At 46.6% G+C, this 23,039-nt stretch overlaps 1 non-coding gene and 1 pseudogene across 1 annotated transcript; one reads left to right on the top strand and one right to left on the bottom strand.

Moving 5' to 3' along the window:
- Window positions 1-986: 986 nt before the first annotated feature.
- On the top strand, window positions 987-1,059 carry TRNAG-CCC. Its single transcript has one exon. It is a non-coding gene; the product is annotated as a tRNA-Gly (tRNA).
- An 18,958-nt stretch (window positions 1,060-20,017) lies between these two features.
- LOC104992774 lies at window positions 20,018-21,302 on the bottom strand (annotated as a pseudogene).
- Between the last annotated feature and the right edge of the window lie 1,737 nt (window positions 21,303-23,039).

Genomic DNA, 23,039 nt, shown 5'->3' with positions numbered 1-23,039 from the left:
TTTATTTTGCCCTCATAGAAAAACTTTATTGGAAAGCAGGGAAAACTACCAAGATGTGAATGAAGATAAAAAAAAAAAAAGTTCAGACAAAGTGTATGACCTTGGTTTAAGTGGAAATGGAACCCTTTGGTGGTTTGTAGTTAGTGACCTATATTTTCACTTTGTGGTACTGATGTTGCTACAGCTGATTCGCTTCAGTCATGTCCGACTCTGTGCAACCCCATAGACGGCAGCCCACCAGGCTCCTCCGTCCCTGGGATTCTCCAGGCAAGAACACTGGAGTGGGTTGCCATTTCCTTCTCCAAGGCATGCATGCTAAGTCGCTTCCGTTGTGTCCGACTCTATGCAGCCCTATGGACAGCAGCCCACCAGGCTCCTCTGTCCACAGGATTCTCTAGGCAAGAATACTGGAGTAGGTTGCCATTTCCTTCTCCTAAATGTCCACTTTTAAATGATGGGCGTATCTAAGAAGGTATAACAAGGAAAATTAGGAAATATTCTTAAATTTTACCTGAAATATAAAAAATCTAAAATTCAGTTTTCACTCACGATAGCCACCTTTCAAGGGCTTGATGGCTAGAGGGACTTGTGGCCACTGCTTCGGGCAGTGCAGAGAACGAGCATTTCCACCGTCACGGAAAGTTCTGCTGGACAATCTGTTACAGACAGACATGTGACAATTCTGCTTCTTCAAGATCTTTACTATGATATGGTGTGTGACTTTTTTTTTTACTTTTAACACCCATCTGTGTAAGACAAAAACCCCATTCTCCTGAAGTGGGGGAAAAAAGATCACGAGTTTGCACATGGTTTCCTGTAAGTGTTTGCTCTACAGAAAGGGATTGTCTTAGGCTTTGCCTTTTAATCTTATTCACGAGTGTATCAGTCAGGGTTCTCCACAGAAAACAGAACCAGTAGGCTATTCATGGATACAGAAGAGGTTTATTATGGGAATTGGCTCAGGCAATTATGGAGGCTGAGGAACTTCCCTGGTGGTCCAGTGGCTAAGACACTGCACTCCCAATGCAGGGGTCCCCGGTTCGATCCCTGGTCAGGGAACTAGATCCCACATGCTGTAATTAAAAGATCCTACATGTTGCAACTGAGATCGAAGAGGCTATGTGCCTCAACTAAGACCTGGGGCAGCCAATAAATAAATGAAAAAATAGTCCCCCCCAAAAAATGATGGAGGCTGAGATATGTTATGATATGCCATCCATATTTGGCCACCTGATATGAAGAGCTGACTCATTGAAACAGACCCTGATGCTGGGAAAGATTGAAGGCAGGAGGAGAAGGAGACGACAGAGGATGAGATGGTTGGATGGCATCACCGACTCTGGACATGAGTTTGAGCATGCTCCGGGAGATAGTGAAGGACAGGGCCAGTCCATAGGGTGGCAGCGAATCAGACACAACTTGGCGACTGAACAACAACATGCCATCCATGAGCTGGAGAACTGGGACAGTGGGTGGCTTAACACTCTTGGACCAGAAGTTGGAGCTCCGATGTCGAAGGGCAGGACACGATGGATGTTCCAGCTCAAGAAGGGGACAGAAGAGGCTTCCTCTGTCCTTTTCATTTCCTGTCCGGACCCTCAGTGGATTGGGTGATGCCAGCCCAGTTTCAGCCCATCTTTACTCAGTCTAACGATTCAAATGCTAATCCCTTCCAGAAACACCCTCAGAGATACACCCAGAAATAATGTCTCACCGGCTCTCTGGGCGGGTGTCCCTGGGCCCAGTCAAGCTGACACAGAGTTGACCTTCGTAACAAGACTGTCCTCATTCTCTCTGAATGAAACACATGGAAGTTGAACAAGCACCAGGTGCCAGTAAGGCCTCCCGTGACGGAGACTAGCATTACCTCTTTGTCTTTATTTTCTATGATTTTGAATATTTTAAATTATTTAAAAATTTTTAAAGCAAATTTATTTTTTAATTGAAGGAAAATTGCTTTACAATATTCTGTTGGTTTTTGCCATACAACAGCATGAATTGACCATAATTATTATACATATATCCCCTCCCTCTTGAACCTCCTTCCCCTCCCCCACACCACCCCTCTAAGTCATCACAGAGCACCAGGCTAGGCTCCCTGTGTTTAATTTTTTTTTTAATAATTTAAAAATTGAAGTATAGTTGATTTCCAGTATTGTGTTAGTTTCAGGTGTACAGCATGATTAAATTATATATATATATATTTATGTGTTACTGTATCTAGGGGCTTCCCAGGTGGCTTGTTGGGTGAAGAATCCGCTTGCAAAGAAGGAGACGCAGGCAGATGCGGGTCTGATCAGATGGCATTTCCCAGATGGCGCTAGTGGTAAAGAATTGTCTGCCAGTGCCAGAGATGTAAGAGACATGGGTTCGATCCCTGGGTCGGGAAGTACCCCTGGAGGAGGGCATGGAATCCACTTCAGTATTCTTGCTTGGAAAATCCCATGGACAGAGGAACCTGGTGGGCAGTAGTGCATCGGATCGCAAAGATTCGGATATGACTGAACTGACTAAGCTGTCTCTCTCTATAGCTATCTATTTATCTGTCATACCTATTATATTTATCTCTCTGTATATAATATATATTCTTTTTCATATTCTTTTCTATTATGACTTATTACAGGATATTGAATACAGGTCCCTGTGCTATACAATAGGATCTTGTTATTTCTCTATGTTATACACAATAGTTAGCATCTGTTAATCCCAAGCTCCTACTATTATCCCTTCCTCCCTTTTCCCTTTGGTAACCATGCATTTGTTTTCTGTGTCTGAGTCTATTTCTATCTTGTAAATAAAGTCATTTGTATCATTTTTTTAGATTCCACATGTAGGTGATGGATCATGGTATTTGTCTTTCTCTGTCTGACTTCACTTCGTGTAATAATCTCTGGGTCCATCCACGTTGCTTCAGATGGCATTATTTCCTTCCTTCTTGTGGCTGGATAATACTCCACTGTGTGTGTGTACCACATCTTCTTGATCCATTCATCTGGTCAGGCTGCTTCCATGTCTTGGTTATTGTAAATAATGCTTCTGTGAACCCTGGGGTGCATGAATCTTTTCAAATCAGAGTAAAACTATTTTAGAATGAAGGACCTCCCCCCCGACCTTTCTGTGCTGAATTCCAAGCATTTTATTGTCCAGTGGCCGTGGGTCTTGAAGTCTCTTTCAGTCTTGCACCTCTGGAAACCGTCACCCAGCCTGGGTCTGTAGGAGAGGGGCGTGTGCTACAGGTCAGACTTGGGTTGAAAGCGCGACCTTGGTGCTCGAGTTCACTGGGCTCCAGACGATTCATGGGAACATCCTGTACCGCCCCCCTGCAGAGCCACGTGGGGACTCGGAACGTGAGAGAGGACAGCGTCAGGCATGGAGGCGGGTCTCGGAAGCCGTTGCCCCCTAGACCTTGGGCCCCTTCCAGCTCCAGGCTGGACTCAGCCTCCCCCTCATCACCTCTAAAAATAGGATTTGGAAGTTCTCCCCCCTGTGACATAATGCATCTCTCGATCATAGGCAGGAAGTGAATGCTTTCCTGCCAGGCCGGCTGGGTCCCCGAGAGGTGTGCTGGGAGGGACATTCCTCTTCTGTTTCACCATAGACCGTTTCGGGGCACTTACTCTAAGCCTGCTTTCTTCAGTCCGAAAACACGGCGTCTCTTCGAAATTACACAGCACAATAGACGGCCTGGATCTGGGCGATCCCGGATGGTTAGATGTCATGAACAACGTGTGGTCGAGTATGAGTCGTCACCCCCTCCATCTGCCTGAACTCTGTCCTGGGCTTGGTGGGACTCATGAAAGTGGTGAGGGCATCTCAGGGAATGCGCGCAGAGCCTCCAGCGATTAGCGCAGACAGAGTTTGGCTCCTTGACCCAATGGGTGATGGAGAACTTGGTGCAACAGACGGAAGCCGGCGGGCCAAGGCTCGAGGTGTGTGATAACAGGGATACTGGTTTTCCGGGATTGGCAGTAAGAAGCGAAGGTCTTCAGTGCCTCCCAGCTACGCGTCAGGTTCTAAGGATGAGCAAGACAGGAGTTGTTCTGTCTATCCGTGGGTTGGGGAGAAAAGTGACTCTCAGACCAAACTGCCTGTGAGTGCTGAGGAATCTCCCAGGGGCTGGGGGACATCCCGGAAGTGGCTCTCAGACCCCTGTTCACTCCCTGGCCAGTGCCCTGGATGGGGACTGCTGCTTCTAACACAGGAGCCTCCGCTCAGCCCAGCTAACTGGTTCACGGAGGCTTGCCGAGCCCCTGCGGGAAGCCGGCAGGCCTGTGCCAGGAGCTGCAGTTTGCAACAGACAACTCGTTTGAGATGCCGTTTCTGGGCTGATGGAGCAGGATGTCACCTCCCTGTCCTGGGCAGAGACTGGAGCACCCCTACACCCCTTGTCCTTCCAATCCATGAGATCCAAAGCTCCCCAGTCTCGGATGAAGCCAGCCCTCCGATGCCTCTGCCCTATAAAAGCAGAGAGGCTGACAATCTGGTCCCGCCTGTGCCCTGGCCTGCAGCCCTCTCGCCCAGCGGCCCCTGAGCTCTCATTGCATCATCCAAGTCCATCCTCCCCTCTGTGGCTGAGGACCAGTTCCCGCTGCCGCCCTGAACACCAGCACCAGCCTTGCCCTCCTTTCCTCAGCTATTTGCCCAAGAAAGACCCTTCTTGTGTGTGCCCGCTGTTGATTCAGTCATGTCCAACTGTTTGTGACCCCATGGACAGTAGCCCGCCAGGCTCCTCTGTCCATGGGATTCTCCAGGCAAAAATACTGGAGTGGATGGCCATGCCCTCCTCCAGGGGATCTTCCCGACCCAGGGATCGAACCTGCACCTCTTACGTGTCCTGTATCGGCAGGCAGGTTCTTTACCACTTGTGCCACCTGGGAAGCCCAAGGCCCTTTTCCCTGCCCCTCAGTGTCTAAAACTGTGAAAACAGGGAACAAGAGAGGAGAGTCAGGTTTTGCTCTGCTGCTTGAAGTGATTTGTTATAAGTTCTAATGGAAGCAAAACCCCACTTAAGATGACAAATGGGGGGAAGCCACAGTAATTGGATTTGCTGTTAAGTGGGTGTATTGCTACCAAATTGGACAGAAAATTACCAGGGACTCTTGGCGTGAGGATGATGGCGTCTCCAGTGGTGGGGAGGGGTCTCGTCAGCCCTCCCTGTCTCGCTTCTTCCCGGTTGGCTGCAGCCTCCGTGTTTTCCCCGAGGTTCCCAGGTCCTGCAGACCATCTGGGCCTCAGGGGCACCCAGCCTGCCTGGTGGTCGCAGCCTGGCGCTTTTTTTTTTTCCAATTCTGACTCTGATTGCTCAAGATTCCCCACTGGATCCCCATCAGATCAGACAGTTGCCCCACTTCCCGTCATCACCGCCCCCCCCCCAAACAGGAGTGCTTGTCGTGTTGAAGATGTCACTGTGTTTATTGGGGGGGGGAAAGGAAAACACAAGCTGGCAAGGAGGAGAAAACGGGGTGGGCTGCGGGGGTGGGGAGTCACTATTTGATGGGGTGGGGTTTCAGTTAGGGTCGGTGACTGAGCTCTGCAGATGACGTGTGGATGGTTGAGCAGCAAGGTGAACGGACTGAAAGCCCCTGAACTGGACGCTTACAGATGGGAAACGTCACGTTACCTATGTTACCACAATAAAAACGTAAAAAAAATCTTTTTTGAATGGAGAAGTAACAGTTTCTGGGATCTTGAGCCATCTGGCTCAATCAGGAGGCCAGTGGCTCCAGGCGCCCTCTCTTTCTTGGAGCCCTCTCTGCCTTTCTCTACCTCTCTCCCGGCCTCTGTCTCTACTCTGTCTTTGCCTCTGTCTCTGTCTTTCTCTTACTCTCTTACTTGAGTTGCCTCCAAACCCTTCCCACCCTCTGGTTCCCCAGCCACTGACCTTAACCATCTGTTACGGACTGAACTGTGCGTACCCCAAATTCATGTGTTGAAGCCCAACCCCCAAGGTGGCATTTGGGGGTGGTTCCTTGGGGAGGTAATTAAGTTTAGACGAGGTCATGAAGGTACAACCCCCACGATAGGATTAGTGTGCTTATAAGAGGAGGAAGAGGGACTCCCCTGGTGGTCCTGTGGCTAAGATACCATGTTCCCAATGCAGGGGCCCGGGTTTGATTCCTGGTCAGAGAACTAGATTCCACATGTCGCAACTAAAGATCCCACATCCCTCGTGCCACCACTGAGACTTGCACAGCCAAATAAAAAGGTTTTTTAAAGGGGAAGAAACTGGAGTTCACCCCTCCCCCGCCTCTCTCTCTCTCCGACTTGGGAGGACACAGCAAGAAGGTGACCATCTGTAAGCTGGCTGTCTATGAGCCGGGAAGAGGGCCCTCACCAAAAGTCAGGTCTTCTTGACCTTAGACTCCAGCCTCTGTATCCATGAGAAATAGATGTCGGTTTAAACAGCCCAGTCTCTGGTCTTCGGCTGTAGCAGTCCCATACGAGGCGGACACCTATCACCTGTAGGTCTGCAGACCTGGGGCCCCCCCTTCTGAGCCTCTGCCTCTCAGAGGAAAGAGTGCCTGCAAGGATTGTTCCCTGCTTCCTAGAGGGTGTCACAAAAGGGCCCAAGCTGTCACCTCCCTCCTGGTTGCTATGGAGACCCACGGGGAGATTCCCCATTTTCCCCATCCCCCAACCCCCGGCAACCACTTCACTTTCTATCTCTATGAGTTTGACTTTTTTTTTTTTAGAGTCCACATATAAGTGATACCATATTTGTATTTGTCTTTCTCTGTCTGGCTTATTTCACTTAACATTGTGCCCTCAAGGTCCATCTGTGTGAGGTCAATCACTCACTTGTATCCGACTCTTTGCGCCCCCACGAACGGTAGCCTGCCAGGCTCCTCTGTCCATGGGATTTCCCAGGCAAGAATACCGGAGTGGGTTGCCATTTCCTTCTCCAGGGGAATCTGCTGGATCCGGGGGTTGAACCCGTGTCTCCTGCGCTGGCCGACGGATTCTTTACCGCTGAGCCACCTGGGAAGCCCCAGGGTCCATCGTGTTCTAACAAATGACAGGGTTTCCTTCTTTCTCACGGCTGAATAATATCCCATTCCTTATGCCCCGCATCTTCTGAAGCCATTTATCTGTGATGGACACCTAGGCTGTTTCTTTGTCTTGGCCATGGTGAATAATGCTGCTATGAACATGGCAGTTCCAATATCCTTTTTTAAATGTCCTTTGGCTCTATACCCAGAGTTGGAATTCTGGATCATTTGGCAGCTCTATTTTTAATTCTTGAGGAATCTCCAAGCTGTTTTTCCTAGCGGCTGCACCGATTTACATTTCCACTAACATTGCACAAAGGTTCCCTTTTCTCCACGTCCTCACCAACGCTTGTTATCTCCTGCCTTTCTGATCATCACCATCCTAACAGATGTGTGGTGATAGCTCATTGTGGTTTTGATTTGCATTTCCCTGACGCTGAGTGATGCTGAGCCTCTTTATGTACCCGGGGGTCATTTGCATGTCTTCCTTGGAAAAACGTATATTCGGTTCTCGTGCCCAGTTTTAAATCAGATTTTTTTTTTTTTTTAACTCTATTGAGTTGTGAGAGTTCTTTGTATCTTTTGGATGTTAAGCCCTTATCAAGTGGCTGATTGCAACTATTTTCTCCCATTTTGGAGGTTGCTTTTTCATTTCATTTTCCTGGTGGCTCAGATGGTAAAGAATCTGCCTGCAGTGGAGGAGACCTGGGTTTGATCTCTGGGTTAGGAAGAGCCCCTGGAGGAGGGCATGGCAACCCACTCCAGTAATCTTGCCTGGAGAACCCCGTGGAGAGAGAAGCCTGGTGGGCTACAGTCCAAGGGGTCGCAAAGAGTCGGACATGACTGAGTGGCTAACACTTTTCATTTCATGGATGCTCTCACTTGCTGGGCAGGAGCTCTGGAGTTAGCGGAGGCCCGTTTGTTTATCTCTGCTTTTGTTGCGCCGTCTTTAGTCCATCGCCAGCCTTTGATCTTCGCACCAGATCAGACTAAGCTGAGAGCTGGTCAGTCCTCCAGCCTCACTTCTGAAGAATCTGTTGGCTCTGCTTCTTCCACGGGGCCTCGTCCAGGTTTTGTATTTGTTTAGAGGTTATTTTTAGCTGGCTGGACCAGCGTTTGAGGTAAATCGTGTGGGTACTTATGCAGCATTATTTTTTTAAATGATCATGACTATTTTCAACTGGTTATAAGTTCTTAGGCAGAAACATTTCCTTTTTAAGGCGCCGTTTTTCTGGCAGTTAAGAAGACTAATCTGAAAGATTAGCCAAAATAGCTGCTTGTTGAATTGCTTGAGTCCGGGAAAGACGGGCGCTGCTTCTGTTCAAGACGCTCGCTGGGGTGAGAAGGAAGGAGAGACCGAGGATTGCTGTGCACGCCGGTGAGCAGTGAGCTCCTTTCTAGAACCAAGATTTCTTTTTTCTCTTTCTTTCTTCCTTTCTAAAAACTAGAAAACTCACCTTCATCAACGATTAAGAGCATAAACTTGACCCAGAGACCCATCCCCCCAAATTCAAGTTAAAGAAAGTCCATTGAGACTTCCCTGGGTGGTCCAGTGGTTAAGACTCCTCTCTCCCAAGCCAGTGGGCAGAGGTTCAATTCTTGGTTGGAGAACTAAGATCCCGATGCTGCATAGCATGTCCAAAAAAAAAGAATCACTGGAAATAATAAGTGCAGACTGCCAGATCCTATCCCAGGAGAGCTCGATTTAGAAGAATTGGGGAGGCCCTGCAATCTGCATCTTTTCATTCATCCCAGGTGGTTTATAGACTGCACTTTCTGAAACGGTGATAAATACAGATGTCCAGAGTTATCTTATTTTTATTAATCCATCAGATTGAAGGATGGAGAACTTTTTTTTGGACCCAAGTTGAAAGACATGTTTAAAACAGTTCAATAAAGTCCCAAAGAATTCACCCCCATAAAATATAGGTTAAATGAAAATGGAAGAAATATTTAAAAATTTTTGATGAAAGTAGGTTTTGTTAATGCAGAGGAATTTCATTATCTGTCTCCATATGAGTTTTTTAAAAAAATATTTATTTATTTGGCTGCGATGGGTCTGAGTTGTTGTATGCGAACTCTGACCTGTGGCAGGTGGGATCTAGTTCCCTGACCAGGGATCAGATCCAAGCCGCTTGGCACTGGGAACGTGGCGTTTTTAACCACTGGACTACCCAGGAAGTCCCCCCATATGAGGTTTTTTTTTTTTTTAAACTTTGAACAAGTAATAATTCTAGATTTCACAGGAAGTTGCCAAAATGTATAGGAATGTGCTCTTCAAACAGTTTTGTCCAATGGTGATACCTTGCATGACTATCGTAATATATTTTTCTATACAGATAGTAACATACATGTAGATAGTAGACATGAGGTGTAATAACTGGGAAACTCAATTGATATAATCTACAGAACCAATTTAGATTTCACTAGTTTTACTTGTGTGTGCACGTGTGTGTGTGTATGTGCCTGTATGCAATTTTATCACACATGTTGATTCATGTAAACAGCGTCACGATTAAGACACAGAATTGTCCTATCAGCACAAGGGGTCTGCGTGATAAGCTATCTCTTTCTGCCTTACTTACTTGTCTTCTTGCCCCACCATGGGTGGGCAACCCCTAGTTCTAATCTGTTTTCTGTCCCTATGACAGAATCATACATCGCAGCTTGTGTAACCATTCACCTGTTCTCGGACGCTTTTGTTGTTTCCACTTCAGGTTGTTACAAGTAGAGCTGCTATGAACATTCATGCACAGGTTGTGTATGAGCATAGATTTCCATTCTGCTGGGATGAATGCCCAGGAGCGCAATTGCTGGGTCATATGGAAAGAACATATTTAGTTGTGTAAGAAACCTCCAGACTGGTTCCCAAAGTGGCTGTCTCATTTCCCATTCCCACCAGCCATGGATGTGTGATCTGGCTTCTCCACATCATCACCAGCATTTGGTATTGTCACTATTTTTAATTTTAGCCATTCTGACACATACATAGTGATACTTCATTGTGTTCTTCATTTGCATTTCCTCAGTGACTAATGATGTTGAACATCTTTTCATGTGCTTGGCATCTCTACACTTTTTGTTGAAATATCTATGTATTTTTTTGTCCATTTAAAAATTAGATTTCTTTTTCCTTTTTTTGGGGGGGTGGTGGTGCCATACTTCAAGGCTTGTGGATCTTCATTCCCTGATTAGGGATTGAATCACAGAAGTAAAAGTGCCGAGTCCTAAGCACTGGACCGCCGGGTAATTTCCCTAGATTTCTTGTTTGTTTTTCTGTATAGAGTGTTTTTTACTGTTGAATTTTGATGGACATTTATGTATTCTAGATATTCCATTGAAAACATCTTTATTTTCCTTCCTGATCACAGAGGTCATGGATGTTCATTATTTTTAAACTTCCAGCACTTCTGAAATATATAATATAGAATGTGAAAGTTCTCTGATATTCTAGCAGAGATGTAACCATATTAACTGATATCAGAGGATTTTTTTTCTTCTGCAGGTACTATAAACCTATTCATGTAAATACTTTTTTTTTTTTAACCAAAATGAGATGAATGCAAACTGCTTTACTTTGCTTCTTTTTTTTTCCATTTCATAAGGTATCCTAGACATCTTTTCTCACGGCTGTTAGAGACCTACCTCCTATTTTTTAACATCTGCATAATAATTCAGTTGTACATGTGAAACTTCAAAACTACAATGAAAGCATTCACTTGAAAGCCAGGAAAGTTCCCATTGTATTTTGTTTCATTTACGTTGGAGATTTATCATCCTGAAGCACACGGCTGTTCTTAGGAGCCAAGACAACATCCAGGTTTAACGGAGCTCGTGCTTGAAACTGAGGTATCAGTCATGTGGACCAGTGGTCTGTTAAGTTTTTCTCAAGTTTCCTTAAGAGCCTGTCACCCTCCTCTCCCCGAGTGTTTTTTTTTTCTAGACGCCTTTGACTCTGGCGTGGATTAAGCAGCAGGAAGAAGCAGGCCTGGGCGTCAAGCTACAGCCAGTCCCGGGAACACAGCTTTGGGTTCTTTTCTCGGCCGCTTTGTGGAAACCGATCTTACGTTTTGCACAAAAGCTTCTTCCTTTCCTCCTGATTTAGATGAACAGTCGATGCCCCAGGGCTTCCCTGGTGCCTCCGATGGTAAAGAATCTGCTGGTAATGCTGGAGACCCGGGTTCCATCCTTGGGTCGGGAAGATCCCCTGGAGAGGAGAAAGGCAACCCACTCCAGTATTCTTGCCTGGAGAATCCCCATGGACAGAGGGGCCTGGTGGGCTACAGTCCACGGGGTTGCAGAGTGACTAACACTTTCACTTCTCGAAGTCCCAGCAGTGCCTCCGTGGCTCCATGTCACCGGCGTCCTGTTCTCTCCTGACCTCCTCCCCGCCTCCTGGCTGATCCCAGCCTCCGCACCCTCCTTGTCCCTCCTCAGAGCCTCCTTCTTTGAGCTACTCCCCCCACACTCCCCCCATGGTGACTCCCATTTCCTCTCCCCCTCCAAGTCTTTGTTCCTTAAAAAAAAACAGATTTGATCCTTTACTTTAAGTATAGTATGTTTATCAAGATGAGTCAGTGGTACGATCTGCTGCTGCTGCTGCTAAGTCACTTCAGTCGTGTCCGACTCTGTGTGACCCCACAGACGGCAGCCCATCAGGCTCCCCGTCCCTGGGATTCTCCAGGCAAGAACACTGGAGTGGGGTGCCATTTCTAGTTTATGCTTATTGCCAACAGAAAGGCTTGGGAAAGAATGTTTCAGTACTGTAAATGTAGCTTTTTTTTTTAATGCCCCAATTTTTAATAAGCCCCTGCATGGCGTGGGACTTGGTTCTTCTTGGTTCTCTGACCAGGGATCGAATTCGTGCCCTCTGCAGGGAGAGTGCCAGTCCTAACCCACGATGGCCGGGAAGACCCTAAGGCTCTTGGATACTGTATTCAGAATATTCTCCTCCCTCTATTTTCGATAACAGAAGGAGATCCATTAAGTGATCTTTTTGTTTTCTTTTATTTGGCCTGATTTGCAGCCTATGGGATCTTAATTCCCCCAGTCAGGGATCAAACCCAGGGCCCCCCCACCCCCACCCACCCAATCACGGCAGTGAGAGCAGAGTCCTAACCACTGGACTGCCAGGGAGGTCCCTTACATGACCTTGGCACTAATATTCTTCCCCCTCAGTCATTGGTAACATCATTGTATCTCTCCAGAGCAGCTAAAAATCCTCCTATCAATTGAATATGAATTGAAGGATGAACAGGACTCTGACTGCTCTCCTTCAAATGGTGATCTCTATTCACAAATTTCGTTTCTCCACAGGCCTTATTATCAGGACGTTTTAAGTTGTGGTAAAATACACCTAATATAAAGTTTTACCATTTTAACCAGTTTTAAGCGTCCAGTTCAGGGGCATTAAGGACATTCACACTGTTAGGCACCCATCACCGCCCTCATCTCCAGAACTCATTTCATCTTCCCCAACTGAAGCTCTGCTCCCCTTAAACACTCACTCCCGGTTCACCGCCCCCTCTGCAGCCCGTGGCGCCCACTCTTCTACTTTCTGTCCCCATGAATATGTCCTCCAGGGACTTCATAGAAGTGGGATCACACAGTATCTGTCCTTTCGTGTCTGGTTTATTTCACTCAGCATCACGTCCTCATGGTTCACCTGCGTTGTAGCGGGTGCCAGAAGCTCCTTTCTTTCTAAAGCTGAAGAGCATTCCGTTGTGTGGAGGGATGCATTCTGTTTATCCATTTATCATCCGTCTGTGGACAAGAGTTGTGTCCGTTTTTCGGCTGTTGCGAATAATGCCTCGTTATCTTCTCGTTTAGTGTGAAGTTATGTTCCACAAGTGTAGGAATTGTTGTCTGTTTCGACCGTGGATGTATTTAGGTTGTATTTAGGATGTATTAGGATGTATTTAGGCTCTGCCTAAAACAGAGCCTGGTACACAGTAGGTACTTACTGAGTGAATGAGTGCATGAATGCGCTCCTCTTTGCCCATTGCTGTTGCTGGGGGGCTGTGTTCTAAGGCTCTCCAGCCGTCATGCGTTAGAGGTTCTAGGTCCATTTGGCCAGCACTTTGTCCAGGTGCCTGCCCATTCATTCATTCATATTTATTCTGCTTTTACTATGTGCTGGGCCCTGAGCCAGACACAGGACGCATGGTGAGCAAAACCAGGCCACGTCCCTGCTTTCTGAGCTCTAAGAGGGGACACAGACATCGTCAGATAATCGCACGGACTTCTTGTTAAAGAGAGCCATGGAAAGGCACTTCTCCTCCACGCTTTTTCCACTGGATCCAAGTGGCCCACTTGTTCTTTTTTACTGTTGAGTTTTGAAAATTTCTTATGTATTCTCAGTACGAGTGCTTTGTTGGCTATGTGATTTGCAAATAATCTCTCCCAGTCTGTGATGTGTCTTTTCATCCCCTTATCACGTCTTCTGTAGATCAAATCTCTTTAGTTTTAATGAGGTCCAATTTATCCCTTTTTTTTCCCTTTATGGAAACGAGATGATCGTTTTTTTTTCGCTCGTAAGACATGACATGAAATTGACCATTAGTGGCCACTTAGCACATTCGGAATACTGGGCGACCGTCACTACTGTCTAGCTCCAGACGTTTTCATCAGCCCAGGAGGAAACCCCAGGCTCATTCCCTCCTCTGCACAGCCTGTTTTCTACCTCTGCGCATCTGCCAGCATTTCACAGATAAATGGAACTATGTCATGACCTCTCGTGTCTGGCTTCTTTCACAGAGCGTGATATTTTCAGATGACAGAGTTTTGATCAGACTCGTGGCTCTGCAGTGACAGTCTGCATTCCTGTCGGGTCCTCCATCAGCATAACATTTCTTGGTGGGGAGCCACACCATGTGACTTGTGGGATCTTAGTTCCCTGACCAGGGACTGAACCACCTGGCCCCTTTATTTATTTGGCTGCGTTGGGTCTTAGTTGCGGCATGCTGGATCCTCGCTGTGGCACACGGGCCCCAGAGTGCCTGGGCCCCGGAGTGCACAGGCTTAGCTGCTCTATGGCACATGGAATTTTAGTTTCCTGACCAGAGATCGAACCCGAATCCCCTGAATTGCAAGGTGGATTCTTAACCACGGGACCACCAGGGAAGTCCCTTTATCTCCTTTTATATCTGAATCTGCCCACTCCTCCCTGTCCATCTCCACTCCTGCCATCTGAGCTTGTGCCCTCATCTTTGCTGCTGCTGCTGCTAAATTGCTTCAGTCACGTCTGACTCTGCGCTACGGACCATAGTCCGCCAGGCTCCTCTGTTCAGGGGATTCTCCAGGCAAGAATACTGGAGTGGGTTGCCATGCGCTCCTCCAGGGGATCTTCCTGAGCCCGGGATCGGATCCGCATCTCTTACCTCTCCTGCATTGGCAGTTGGGTTCTTTACCACTAGGCCTTTGTCTTTGATCTGCATCAAATTCCAAACTTGTTTTTCTGCCTCCTGTCTTAACCCTCCAAACCTCCCTCCTCCCACACACATCTTTCCAAAACACAAACGTGACCCAATCCCCTTTCCCAATCCTTACCCAAGTAATGACTCTCAGGCACCTCTCATCAAAGTCTGGGGCGATTAATCACTACATTAAAAGACTCATGGTGTGGGGAAATGTAAGTCACAGTCAGGAGGTGCTTTACCTCACTTTATCCCAGCCCACTCTTGATCCTGCCTGGGGAAAAAAAAAAAAAGAATGTGATGGAGCTCAGAGCATATGGTATTTTTAGAAATGAAAGTAGGTTCTTTACTTGGGAAACATGTAAGTATTCTGAGTCCACCCATCCATGAAAAAATCACCTTCAAACACTCCAGGCCCTGAGGATTCCAGATAGAAAGGTAAAAAGATGGTATATTCTTAAATTAGTCATTTAATTGGAAATGGAAAAATTAAGTGTTTTTTTTCCCCCTATTTTTCGGGTGCACCACATAGCTTATGAGATTTTAGTTCTCCGACCAGGGATCGAACTCACAGCCCCTGCAATGGAAATGCACTTTCTTTCTCTGGCGGTGTCAAGCCTTCGCTGAGGCACATGGGGTCTTCACTGTGTCACGTGGGGTCTTCTTGCTGCAGTGCATAGACTCTAGCTGCAGTGCTTGGGCTCAGTAGTTGGGGCAGGCAGGCTTAGTCGCTCTGTGGCAGGTGGGATCTTAGTTCCCCGACCAGGGATCAAACCCCAGTTCCCAGCATTGCAAGGTGGATTCTGGACCACCAGGGAAGTCCCAGGCCTGTGCTTTTCAACCACACAGCAGCTTTTAGGTGGGTCAGCAATGAAAACAAGGATTTGGCTGGGGACGCTGGGTGCGTGAGGCCAGGTGAGCAGATCCAGGCATTCAAAGGTCCCTATTGACAAATAAACATTTGCCCCATGGGACCCGACCACCCAGCATCTCCCCAACATGCACCTTTTAAGTGTTGGCAAATGAAACAGATAGAACCTTGAGCTTAAAACGGGATGCTTGCTTTTTGGCAAATCCATTGTAAGGACCATCGGTCTTCAGAGGTTGTTTTTCACTGACCCTTTGGAGTATGAGGCTGTACTTAGGTGTACCTTCAAATCATAGCTGTTTCAGAAATTCATATCAGGAGACCTTCGTTGCTGGTTACTTACACGGTACGTGGTAAGACCATTTGGGAAATTTAATAAAATTTCATAGTCAACCAAACAAATGAAAAAAGCCTTTTCAGAGGAGGAAAATGGAAATAACTTTTTAAATGCCCTTTGTCTTTTAACCATGGAGTTTTGCCTTGACTGTGGCTGCTTGCCACTGTCGTTTTTAGAGCTGAGGTCTCATGCATAAAGCCTAGAATTCTTCTGTTGAAAGGCACTTCCTTCTGCTATTTTATCACCTTCCTGGTTTTGTCTAATCTCACCCAGATTATGGTCGTATTTCTTGGCTTTTTTTAATGTGCACATTAAAATTTCAAACACAGAGTCTTTGTTCTGCAGTCTTGACTTTTCGTGCACCCTTAGACATATTTTGGGACTCTTACAAAGAAGAATGTTTTGCTTTAAATGATCTTATATCGTTAAGCCTACTTTGTCATGTTCAACTTCTCAAATTTTCATGCATTCTGATGAGGTATTCTATTTAAAGAGTATTTTGTTTTAATTAAGCCCATCTTAAGAGACATTTGGTTTTTGCCAAGAATGTGCTTTCTCCCTTACAAATCAGTTATATTTATAACATTCATAAACTAACTTACTAGCAAAGGCAAAATCTCAGCTGCACTGTGGCTGTGTCTTCTAAGTTCATGGGGGATCCAAGGAAAAAAAGAACAGGTTAAGCGAAATCAAGACAAATAAAGACACTTAAACACACGTGGACTTTATTTCCAATATTTTTTTTCCTTCTGAAATACTGGGTTTTAAAGTTGTTTTACAGACAAATTTCTCATCTCTGGAAAGAAGGTGGAGGGTAGGTTGCTATGTTTGTGAGCAAATTGTGGAGAAAACTACATTGGAAATTCCAATTCTCCCTTTGTTCTATTAGGCTGCATCTAAAAATTCAAGTTTATCTTTTCCTGAATATGACAATAAACACCCACATAGTAGAGTATACAGAATATAACAGAAAAATAGAGACAGGAGAATGAAAGTCATCTATCTCTTATCAAAAGGCAACCACTGTTACTATTTTGGTCTATTTTGTTCAGAATATTTTACATGTAACTTTCTTATGTGGTTAGGATCACATCATATACAATAATTTTTTATCCTGTGTTTTTATTGTGGTAAAAATACACATAACAAAATCCGTCATTTGAATCATCCTTAAATGTACAGTTCAGTGGTGGTGAGCACCCATCACCACCTGTGTGTACCATGCATGTACGCTCAGGTCGTGTCTGACTCTTTGCCACCCCATGGACTGTAGCCCGCCAGGCTCCTCTGTTCATGGAATTTTCCAGACCAGAATACTGGAGTGGGGTGCCATTTCCTTCTCCAGGGCATCTCCCCAACCCAGGAATCGAACCCGAATCTCCCGCATTGGCAGGCAGGTTCAGGAGACACCTTGTTTTCAATGATCTGGGACAGGCAAACGCAGTGTCTCTAACTAGGTGTGCCTATTATTAAATTCCACACCTCAGTGGATAGTTCTTGCTGAGGTGTGTGGAGGGAAAGGTGAAGAAGTAAAATGTGCCTCCAAGGTAACAGGCACTCAGACCTGCCTGGTGGGATGCAGACGAAAAAAAATCCTCCAGCAACTGAGTTACAGCTTGTGTCTTTGCCACGGGACTTCTCACCACATCCTGATTCGCCACTTCTTGCTTCCAGGGAAGAGTACCTGGGATTTAGACTGGTAAACAAGTCAACTCTTGGTTGTCATTGATGGCCGGGGACAAGGATGATGCATAAGTAAACAGGTAACTTTCAAAGTGCATTTTAGCTACTATCATTGTAATTTCTTCCCCTACCAAATTTTCTCTAAGTAGCAAAATGGGATTATTTGGAAGGTGGTTCCTTTCTTCTGGGCTTCCCTTGTGGTTCAGCTGGTAAAGAATCCGCCTGCAATGTGGGAGACCTGGATTCCATCCCTGGGTTGGGAAGATCCCCTGGAGAAGGAAAAGGCTACCCACCAGTATTCTGGCCTGGAGAATTCCATGGCCTGTATAGTGCATGGGGTGGCAAAGAGTTAGACAAAACTGAGTGACTTTCACTTTCACTTTCCTTTGTTCTATTTTTTTCTTCTTTCCTGGTCTTGTAGGGTGTGGACAATCCAAGGGCTGGATACTCATTGTCCAAGTAAGAAATAGCTACAAAGATGTTAGATGAGAATACCTCTATAGACTATAGAAGAAGTCTAAAGAAGAAATACAGATGGCCAATAGACACACGAAAAGATGCTCAACATTGCTAATTACCAGAGAAATGCAAATTAAAACTATAATAAGGTACCACCTCGTACCGATCAGAATGACTATCATTAAAAACTCTACAACTAACAAATGCTAGAGAGGATGGGGAGAAAAGGGAACCCTCCTACACCGTTGGTGGGCACGCAAGTTGGTGCAGCCACTATGGAAAACAGTAGTCAGAAAACTAAAGAGAGAATTATCATATGATCCAGCAATCCCACTCCTGGGCATATGTCTGGACAAAACTCTTAATTCAAAAAGATACTGTACCCCTCTGTTCATAGCCGCACTATTCACAATAGTCAGGATGTGGAGACAATCTAAAGGTCCCTCGACCGACGAATGGACAGAGAAGACATGGTGCGCGTATCAGCAGAATACACTACTCAGCCACGAAAAGAACGACATACTGCCACCGGCAGCCACGTGGGTGCAATTAAGGATGATCATACTAAGTGAAGTAGGTCGGAAAGAGAAAGACAAATAACATATGACATCACTTATATGCGGAATCTACAATATAACACGGATGAACCTGTCTACAAAACAGACTCACAGACACAGAGAATGGACTTCCGGTTGTCAAGGGGGCGGGGCTGGGGGCGGACGGAGTGCAAGGCTGGGGCTAGCGGATGTACGCTATTGTCTATAGAATGGATGAACGACAAGGTCCTACTGTATGGCACGAGGAACTATTCCATCTCCTGTGATAAACCATAACGGAAAAGAATATTTGAAATAGGAATGCATGTATCTGTATAACTGAATTAATTTGCTGTACAGCAGAAATCAACGCAATACTGTAAATCAACTATACTTCAATAGAAAAACATTGTTTAACGTTAGATGATGCACTAGAAATTAATAGGTGTCCCACGTGCTGTTTTTGGAAAACCAAAGTTCAACCTGATTTCATGGGACGGGCCCTCTACCTTAGACCCCGGGCTCTGAGATTTCCTGACAGAAGGCAACTTTATGCTGTTTTATCCTCAGGATCAACTATCAGTCCGCTCCACGTCCAGTGCCCAGCTCAGTGGGCAGCTCCCCCTGGTTTCTGGTTGTGGGAGATTCAGGTGAGGGCCGGGGAGAAACCATCTTTCCTTCACCATCCCCCATCTCTTTTCATATTCTGGTTATTAATAATTAATTCTCCCCGTTAATTCTCAGTGCTCTGTTCTTTTGGACCAGGCCAAAGCACACTTTGCTTTTCCTATTTCCTTTCACTCTAATCATGAAATCCCTCCAGGCTGAAGCTTCTTCTCAGAAACCTGGCAATTAGAAGAGGCAGCGGGTCTCTCGCCAACACTTCATTTGGAGCCGCGTCATCAATAATTAACCCCAAGTTACACTCAGCACACAAATGCTCAGCACACAAATGCACCCGGTGAGATTGGCGAGGGCGCGGGCGCCTTCTCTCCTGGGTTTTTACCCGCGTTTGCGAAATCCAGGAAACGGACGCAGCCCGTTCCATTAGCAGGAGTGAGCCGTCCGCTCTGGAACACTTAGGAAACCGCAGCCCAGACGCCTCTCTCCTGCACTTCAACTTGAGAGTTGTTCGTCCAGCTGTTGTCTAAGGCCCAGGACAGCGCTTTCTCCCACCGGCATCTCACAGGTCCGCCCAGGCTGCAGCTGTCCTGCGCACATTTGTATTTTGACTTGTTGCCTACTGAGTCGCATCCTTGGGGATGACGGTGGAGGGTGAAGGGTGGATTCCGAAGGAGCTGTGGTCACCTTGACCCAAATCCAGTCCGTGGCTAAAACAGTCACTGTGAAAGGGATCTAGATGGGTTGGTGGGCTTCTTTTTTTTTTCCCTTCCTTCCTTCCTTCCTCCCCTTCCTTCCAGGGAGGGGGCTGGGGAACTAGTGTTTAATGAGGACAGAGTTTCAGTTTGGGGAGATGACAAAATTCTGGAGGTGGATGGTGGTGGTGGTGGTGGTTGCATGACAACGTGAATGTACTTCCTTCCCCTGAACCAGATACTTTGCGATGGCTAACCTGGTACATTGTATGTTGTGCAGATTTTCCCACAAAAATGTATACAACTTTCTTAAAAAAACAAATCTTTTTTTTTTTTTTTTAATTCTTGTAAAAACACTGATTTTATTATTCAGAAAAAAAAAACCAAAAGGAAAAGACAGAAACAAAATCCTGGTCATTTGCAGTATCTATCAGCTTTCAATTTGGCTCTCCTGTCCAGAAGTGTTTCATGCAAGAATCCATGTTTCCGGGCCTTTTTCAGAATTTTACTGTCTTCTTTACTTATATTAAGCTTGTGGTCCTGGAAGCTCTGGAATTTTTTTAGGTAATTGATTTCACACCCCACTCCAGTACTCTTGCCTGGAAAATCCCATGGCTGGAGGAGCCTGGTAGGCTGCAGTCCATGGGGTCGCTAAGAGTCGGACACGACTGAGCGACTTCACTTTGACTTTTCACTTTCATGCATTGGAGAAGGAAATGGCAACCCACTCCAGTGTTCTTGCCTGGAGAATCCCAGGGACAGGGGAGCCTGGTGGGCTGCCGTCTATGGGGTCACACAGAGTCAGACACGACTGAAGTGACTTAGCAGCAGCAGCAGCAGCAGATTTCACACTGACATTTCCTTTGTCTTCTGGAATATCATCTTTTTTCTTGGTTTCTCTTTTGGCACAGGATCTGATCTTTACCATTTCTTCTTCTCCTGCCATTTCACTTTTTGCTTCTATATCACCTGCTTCATTGCATCTAATAAAACAGCCATTGGAGGCCAGTAAAGCCATTTTCCCATCTTGAAAGATGGGTTCTCACTGCTCTCTAGGTCCAATTGCATCTGAACGCCCAACAAGAAGTCCATCTGAATTTATACCTAGGTATTTTCCATAGCCAGATTTCAGGGCAATTCTGGAATCAGACTGTTTGACAGCTGTAAACTGCTCTGGAGGACTAGGGCCTCATCAGCTTCTTTATGTGAAGCTCCCAGTGTAAAAAGTCCATTGTCAAGTGGACTTGACATACTTCTGAACTTGCACTTTAAAATGGTTCGTTGGGCACTCTATTTGGGACTTCATGTTGGGATGGAAAAAGGCCTGGGATTGGGTGGAGACGTGCCCGCTCCACTGGTGCATATGTTTTTGGGGATCTCGGGCTCCGTCTCCACTTTCCTGCCTCCCTCCCCCATTCCTGCTCCGGTTCACGTGTTTGGCCACAACCATGGCCGAATACTCCTATGTGAAGTCCACCAAACTCATGCCCAAGGGAACCTTTATCCATTTAGGTTCCTTTATCCATTTCAGTTGCTATGGTTCCTGAAATCTCACCAAAGTTTTTTACTGTCCCCCACATTCCAACAATTCTTCATCCACTTCTCTTTTTCTCTTCTCTTTGCTCTTTTTCTTCTTGCTCTTGGCCTTGGTTCCCTTAGGCACGAGTTTGGTGGACTTCACATAGGAGTATTCGGCCATGGTCATGGCCAAACACGTGAACCAGAGCAGGAATGGGCGAGGGAGGCATGAGAGTGGAGATGGAGCCTGAGCTCCCCGAAAACGTACGCACCAGTGGAGCGGGCATGTCTCCACCAAATCCCAGGCCTTTTTTCATTCCAACATGAAGTCCCAAATAGAGTGCCCAACGAACCATTTTAAAGTGCAAGTTCAGAAGCATTTAGCACATTTGTGATGTTGTGAGACCACCGCCTCTAACCCGCTCCTACACACTTTCCTCACCCTCGAAGGGAAACTCACACCCAGGAAGCAGGCAGTCCTCATCCACCATGCCCCCACCTCCGGCAACCTCCTCCTGGCTTTCTGTGTCTGTGTATTGACTTTCTCGAGGTATTTCATGTACATGGACTCCTGCAGTATGCGGTCTTTTGCGTCTGTCTTCTTCCGCAGGACGTCATGTTTTCGGGGTCCATCCACATTGTAGCGTGTGTCATTGCTTTATACAGCTGAGCAATGATTCATCGTTTACTCATCCTCCATTGATGGCTGATGGATACTTGGGAGTTTCCACCTTTAGCCATCGTTGTATGTGTGTGTGTGTTTTTAATTACCATTTGATCATTTATTTTAGGAAATTTCTTTCTTTGTTTATTTCACTTTATTTTTGGCCGTGCCTCACGGCATGTGGCATCTTAGTTCCCCGACCAGGGGTGGAACCTGTGCCCCCTGAGCTGGAAGCGTGGAGCCTTGACCAGTAGAGACCAGGGAAGTCTTAAAGTTTGTTTCATTTTTAAGTTAATTTTTACTGGAGTGTAGTTGCTTTACGATGTTGTATTAGTTTCTGCTGTGCACCAAAGTGAATCACCTATATGTATACATACGTGTACATGTTAAGTCGCTTCAGTCGTGTCCGACTCTTTGCGACCCCATGGACACAAACCTGCCAGGCTCCTCTGTCCATGGGATTCTCCAGGCAAGAATACTGGAGTGGGTTGCCATTTCCTCCTCCAGAGGCTCTTCCTGACCCAGGGATCGAACCTGAGTCTCTGATGTCTCCTGCACTGGCAGGTTCTTTACCAATAGTGCCACCTGGATGCCCATGTATTCGTGTCCCCTCTTTTTTGGATTTCCTTCCCACTTAGGTCCCACGGAGCACGGAGCAGAGCGCGCTCTCACTGGCTCTCTGTTCTCACTGGCTTTCGGTTTCACCTCTGGCTGTTGTGCATCTGGCTGCTGTGACCGCCTGTGGGCCGGGATTTCCTTGGGCACCTCTGCCGGGATGGTTCAGATGCCCCTTGGCTTTCAGTTTCTTTCTCTCCCCATCAGGAAGGCTGGCAGCTGCCCTTCCTCACCTGTGGCCAGGTTGGTCCTGCTGGGGCCTCCTGCAGCTTCTCTTGGAGAACCTGCCGGGTGACATGTCTCAGTGGGTCACAGCCATCAGAGGCCACCCAGCAATTAGGCAGCCATCTCGTCATGCTCCCTGGGGAGGGTGCCCAAAGACGTGGGCAGGTAGTTCTGTCTGTCATCGGTTTTCTAGAAGCGCCACCGGAGGGGAGCTCATGGCCTTGAAGGGGCAGGTGTTGGAGAATCCAACTCCTTGAGTCACCTCTCAGCTAACCCTCCTTTTCCAGTCCCTGGATATCCTGTCCTACTTCAACTGGAGTGTGACCAGGGCGTGTGACAGGTGGGGACGCCGACATGGGAGGGGAGGACAGTGCCAGCGAACTGTGCGCCGGTGCGGTTCACCAGGCGACCCGC

The sequence above is a fragment of the Bison bison genome, unplaced genomic scaffold (genome assembly GCF_000754665.1).
Source record: "Bison bison bison isolate TAMUID 2011002044 unplaced genomic scaffold, Bison_UMD1.0 scf7180017864223, whole genome shotgun sequence".
NCBI lineage: Eukaryota > Metazoa > Chordata > Mammalia > Artiodactyla > Bovidae > Bison > Bison bison.
Note: the sequence above shows the minus strand (reverse complement) of the source record. Positions and strands in the feature narration are given on the sequence as shown.